General features: G+C 46.4%; 2 protein-coding genes across 9 annotated transcripts in view; one reads left to right on the top strand and one right to left on the bottom strand.

The window, feature by feature from the left end:
* Positions 1-3,423, top strand: part of LOC141758856 (liprin-alpha-3-like) — a 107,312-nt gene extending 103,889 nt beyond the window's left edge. For both annotated transcript variants that reach the window (XR_012591970.1, XR_012591969.1), the window contains exon 33: positions 3,413-3,423. The gene's annotated coding sequence lies outside the window, so the exon portion shown is untranslated. The remainder of the gene's footprint in view (positions 1-3,412) is intronic.
* The window catches only part of LOC141758858 (voltage-gated potassium channel KCNC1-like), a 63,324-nt gene extending 57,324 nt beyond the window's left edge, over positions 1-6,000 (bottom strand). For 3 of the 7 annotated variants that reach the window (XM_074620613.1, XM_074620614.1, XM_074620615.1), the window contains exon 1: positions 5,198-5,999. The gene's annotated coding sequence lies outside the window, so the exon portion shown is untranslated. Of the gene's footprint in view, positions 1-5,197 lie in introns of all 7 variants that reach the window. The other 4 variants (XM_074620612.1, XM_074620611.1, XM_074620616.1 and 1 more) reach the window with 3 other exon arrangements.

Raw genomic sequence — 6,000 nt, forward strand, 5'->3', positions numbered from 1 at the left:
CATCTCTGTCCTGTGGAGCTCTCCAGCAGGGACCTGCTTGTGTTGTGGAATGGATTAGATTTCAGCACCATGGACAGCGCTCTCTCTCTCTCTGGGACAAACTCTCCTCCAGCTAACAGGATACTCAACTTTCTCCAGAAGCAGCTTCTGTGATCTCAACTGTGGAACTTTTATCACTTGGATGACTTTTTTTTTTTTTTTTGGGCTTCGCTTTGTAACTCCCCCGCGCCCCTTACTTCCACTTCATGGGCAGCTGCAGCTTATTGGTGAACTGCTGAATATTTTATACACGGACAGCCACAAGTCTGTTACTGTGGTTAAATGTATTTTTGTTCCCTAGGAGTAGTGTGTGGTTGAGCTTATTGATTTTAAAAAATCTCCTTAAGTATTCTTTCATGCATTAAAAAAGAAATTTGGAGGTCAATTTGGATAGGTCACCTTTCCTCAGAACGTATTACACTGGAAGATTTTAAAATGTGAAATCTGATTAAAGTAGTTGTGAACAAGACCAGATTAGTGATCTTGATGACTTCAGGGCATGTGCTTTCTATAGCTGCATTTCAGGAGAAAGTCCGCAGTTTGAAGGTTTCAGCTTAAAACAGAGGAGCACAAGAGCCAGCCTCAGCACTTCCATCACAGCAGTACACAATTGCTTGGGGAAAAAAAGGGGGAAAGCATGAGGAGGAGGAGAGGCATGGAGGGTATGGAGGTGAGCTGCAGGTGCAAAATGGAGGTCGAGATCCAGTGGTGATGTAAAAAAGCGCAGAGGTGATAAGGAAGGCAGAGAAGGAGGAAGCATGAGGCTAAAAACTGAGGGAGAAAGTGGGAAGAGGAGGGGGAGGAACAATCTCCATCACCACCACCACCTCTCTCTCTCTCGCTCTCTCTCCTGCAGCATTTCCTGCCTTGGCCACCATGTCCTGCGCCACCCTGCTACTATACTGCCTCACATTGCACACACACACACAAGGGGAAAGATATAGCGAGAGGGGAGGGGAGGAAGACGCATCCAATCACACACACACTCACCTGGCTGCAACAAACAAGACTCAGAAACGCATTTTTTGAGGGCGAAATGAGGCTTAATCATTGTGAACCTTTAGGGAAAGAGAAGATGCAGTGGATGGATGGAGAGATAAGAGAGCGAATGGGGCTGAAAGAGAGAGAGAGAGAGAAACAGCGTGCGCATGGCTCGTGCACAAAGGCTGCACTGACGCTAATATATATTAGCAGAAACACTGCAGCAAGAGGGGGAGGGAGCACGGGATTATGGGATGCATTGACTGTGAGGTACCAGCAGCAGTAACCGGGGGGATGGGGAGGAGAGCGCACGCTAGAGAGAGAGAGATGGAGAGAGAGAGAGAGAGTGAGAGGGAGAAAGAGAGAGTGAGAGGGAGAGGGAGAGAGAGAGAGATCGAAGGCAAGGGAGGAATTTGGAGGAGTGCTGACTATGCGGAACAGACCCAGCAGTTGGCAGGAAAAAAGCAAAAAACCTTTACCAATCACAGAGGGGAGGAGAGAGAGATAGGGAGAGGATATGGAGATGGAGAAGGAGAGAAAAGGCTAGAGAGAGAGTAGGGGAGGAAGGTATAGGTACGGTGGAGGTATAGGATGAGCAATCTTGGGTGAAAATGAAAGCAGGGAGGGGGGAAAAAAAGACGGGGGAGGAGACCAGAAGACAAAAAAAGACCTTGCAGTGGCTCAGGATAGCACCTGAATGGCTGTAAAGGTGTATGAGGATGAAGGGGAGGAAGGGTTAGAGATGGTCTGCAATACTAATAAGAGGAGTGGATTGATGAAGAGAGAGGAGGCGGAGGAGGAGGAGAGGAAGGAAAACAAGTGTAGGGATGTAAAACAGACATACAGAGGAGCTGAAATGCACCACTGGGGGGAAAGGAGGGCTTTGCAGGCAAGTGTGTAATGTATGCATGTGTGTGTGTGTGTGTGTGTGTGTGTGTGTGTGTGTGTGTGTGTGTGTGTGTGTGTGTGTGTGTGTGTGTGTGTGTGTGAGAGAGAGAGATGGCACGAATTACGTATGTGTTTCTGGTGCGCAGCCATTTCTTTTCCCACCCGCTACCTCATCAAAGGATGTAACCACAAGGCTTCACGCTGTTCCACCCTTATCGCCTCCTCCCTCCTTTCCTCATTCCTCTCCCCCTCATCTCTACCTTATCTCCCTCTCCCTCTCCTCTCCTCTCCTCTCCTCTCCTCTCCTCTCCTCTCCTCTCCTCTCCTCTCCTCTCCTCTCCTCTCCTCTCCCTCTCCATCTCCTCTCCTCTCCTCTTCTCTCCCTCTCCCTCTCCCTCTCCCTCTCCATCTCCCTCTCCCTCTCCCTCTCCCTCTCCCTCTCCCTCTCCCTCTCCCTCTCCCTCTCCTCTCACTCCCCAGTGTCGAGGGGACCCCAACAGGAGAAAGTGAGGCACTGCAGAACGGTGAAAAAGCACTGCGGTCACCTCCCCTTTTAGTGCGGTGTCACACACCACACACACAGGCAATGTCCTCCTCCCTCCTCCCTCTTTGAATTGTCATTGCACCTCATGGTGTAACTTAGGCAGGAGAGGAAGAAGAAGCCAGATAAAGGTGCACTCCTCACTCGCGCACCGCACGAGTGAGGATAGTAGTGAGAGGTAGGTGTGCGTATGAATGAATAAGAATGAAGATGAATGTCATGAATGGATGGGAAGGGGGAAAAAAAACAGGGTGCAGAGAAAAAAACAAGGCCACACAATGACCCAGTATAGCTCTGAGACAGCTAATGTACACAGAGAGAGGGGAAAAAAACAATTCTCATCATAGTAAAACTCACCAGCGGCCAATTCCCAGAACATGAATTAAAGAGCCAATCAATTAAGCAAAGCAGAAAGGGAAATGGCAGCTCCTCTACTCAGCAACACCAGCGTGGAGATCTCCAGGGTGCTGACCAATCCACACATATACTGCAGCACCAACACACACCTTGGAGGTCTCCTGCATGTTGGTCAATCACCCCCCCACCCTCCCCTCCTCTCCCATGAAGCTCTTGCTATGATCACCTCCACTTTGTATGAGAGAAAAAAAGACTCCTTTTAGCTGGCTGGGGATGATTAATACATAAGGCCATTTTCAGGAATAGACCAGCAGAAATGAAGCCTGTAAGAGAGCTCTGAGAGCTCAGCCAGTGTCCATGACTAAAAATCCTTCCAGCCCAACAGGAGGATAAATATTGAGATTTTTTTTTGTGGGATAGATAAACCCTGCTGAGGGAGACTTCACTAGTGACAGAAGGAGGCAGGGTGAATGCAGGGAGTGATGGAGGACTAGCGATTGTGGTGTATAGGAGAGGTCAGAAGAAAAAATCCTGAAACAGCACTGACTGAGTGCAAGCCAAGGGATAGTGTGTCATGTCGGGAAGGAACGCTATTTTTGGACCTGGATAAATCTGAGCTAAAATATCCCTCAGTGTTTAAAATCTTGCTTCCTAGGAGAATTTGCATCAAGAGCAAAATAGCTTTAACCTCCGCACCTCTCGGCTCTCTCTTAGGCCATTTAAACCTGTCTGCTCCTAATTAATGATGCTGATTAGGACCATTATGATCCAGCAGCGCACTGATGTGGTTGAGATGATGGAAGAAGTACTACTGCGCTCATCCCTGACCTGTGAACTATAGCCAGCGATTAGACATAGAGGAGGGGTATAGGGAAGTCACAGATTATAGACTCTCGACAGAAGAGAGAGAGAGAAGTTTGAATGTGAAGAGACAAGAGGGAACAAAGGAGACGGAGAGAGCTTGAAAGGTCAGCCTCAAGGTCAAAGTGTTTTCAAACACAGAGATGCTCGATCAGGTGACGGATTAGTTGAAGGACAGAGGGGGAAAGTTCTCTGCTGGTATAGAAGACGTGTGAGATGAGAGAGAGAAACCATCAGAGAGGAAGGGGTCAGAGGCAAGAACACCACACAGGCAGGACACGACAGATGCGTAATTCAATCACAGCCTCAAAATAGATTTATTCCCCCCCGTTGCTTAAACAGCAGCGCCCTCCTTTCCAGCCCCATCACTATACTCTACCAATCACATCCACCGACAGCATGCCACTGTCTCTAGTGGGGAGGCTTTTTTTTTTTTTTTTTGCTAAAATCGAAAGGGTGTTTTCTGGGTTACCCTCAATCTAAAAATAGCTCCAGCTGTAGATTCATAATGCAGGATTGAGGAGGAGGAGGAGGAGGAGGGGAGAGAGCAAATGGAGGAAGAGAGTTCCCATGGAGAGGAGGGATGAGCATGCTGGAGACAGTTGGCAGGAAAAAAGCGAGGCATGCTCTGGGAAAGTGAAGGAAGAAGAGGCGTTATGAAACTACATTGTGTGTGTAATGCAGTGGAATGGTGATGTGGTGGTGGTGGCGGTGGGGGGGAAGAAGAAGACCACGTCTAGACATTTAACTGCCCCCATAGACTTCCTGGATCTCGGTGACGCTCTGTCCTTTCCTGTGGTTCTGCTCCAGTGCTCATCATCTTCCTCCTCACACCTCCTCTCTCTCATATGTGTGTGTGTGTTTGTGTCACCCTCCTCCTATATATGGTTCCTTTATCAAAACCTCCATTTCAGGCCTTGACACTTGCCACAGTGCACACACACTGAAAACAAATGCATGCACACAAATGCACAATACACACATGGAAAAGCAGACAGACACACACAATGATGCCAAGAGGAATGCACGCACGCACGCACGCACACACACACACACACACACACACACACACACACACACATTCCCCCCTCTGAGGCATGAAACTGCTCGGATCTAGTGGTGTGTATAGATGGGGAAACACCCACCATTTGTGCAATGAGGAAATGTTATTTTTTTTAAAAAAAAGATTATTTTTAAGCGTCATATCAGTGTATAATGTGTAAAAATGTGTAAAAGTGCAGTTCTTTTTGCGTTATAGCAGCTATAAATAATAAGAAAAACAGTCTAATTTGAACATTTTGCACATATTCTCATATGGATGATGATCAAAACAGAAGAGGAAAAAGAAATGCCAGTTATTGTGGATATAACGAGACTTGTTGAATGTAGGCTAGACGCTTTTTTTTTTTTTTTTTTGAGCTGTCCAATAAATGCTCTGCTATTATAGACGGATAGAATATAAAACCACCAAAATATACAGACACATATATATATATATATATATATATACAGACACGGTTTAATACTCACTTGGTTCAGGTTCGTTTCGAGTGCGTGCAGAAACACGCACATCAAGCTTTAAAAAAAAAGATCAATCAAAATGTAGTTTTTCTTTGTTAGATCACCTCTTTTCTTATGATTTCACAGAGTATATCCAGTTTCTCGCAAAAGGCAATTCGAAATCAAAATATGCGCGCCTGAAAATCTCGTTTTGTGGACAGCGTTATTGCCGATTGTTACTTATAGCTTATGGTCATGCTGATGATGGGCAAAAGGGATGAGTCTTTTTCGGATGAAATGAAGCAAGAAGTCCACCCTGAAAACTGGCTGCTTTTTTGTTGTTGTTGTTGTTGCTATTTCCCCTCGATTCCCCTTTCTCTCCCACCTCTTTGTTATTGCCACAAAAAAAATAATTGCCAGCCTTTGTTACAGTGTCTCTACGCTTCCAGGCGCAGGGTGTAGCTACCATTCAGCTCTTCCTCTTGTCTCCAACCCTTTTTTGCAAATGTTTCAATCGAGATGCAGCCTGTAGACACCTCTTTTCCTCTCTCTGTGCCTCTCTCTGTTCCTTTGGAGGAGCGTCACCTTCTGCACTAGTTTTTTTTCTCTCTCTCCTCCTCAGACGATACATGTGGGCGGATTAGAGAACAAGACAGAGGGGTGGGAGGACCCTGGTGAATACAGAGGCTAATTTATCATATGGGCTGCTGAACTTCATAAATACATATGCTATAAAAAAAAACACCAGAGCTATAAGAGGAAAGATTTGTAATCATCTGTTTAATTGGTTTGTTTTTTCTCCCCCCTCTTCTTCCTCCTTATATATCCCCCAC

The sequence above is a fragment of the Sebastes fasciatus genome, chromosome 20, assembly GCF_043250625.1.
Source record: "Sebastes fasciatus isolate fSebFas1 chromosome 20, fSebFas1.pri, whole genome shotgun sequence".
Lineage (NCBI taxonomy): Eukaryota > Metazoa > Chordata > Actinopteri > Perciformes > Sebastidae > Sebastes > Sebastes fasciatus.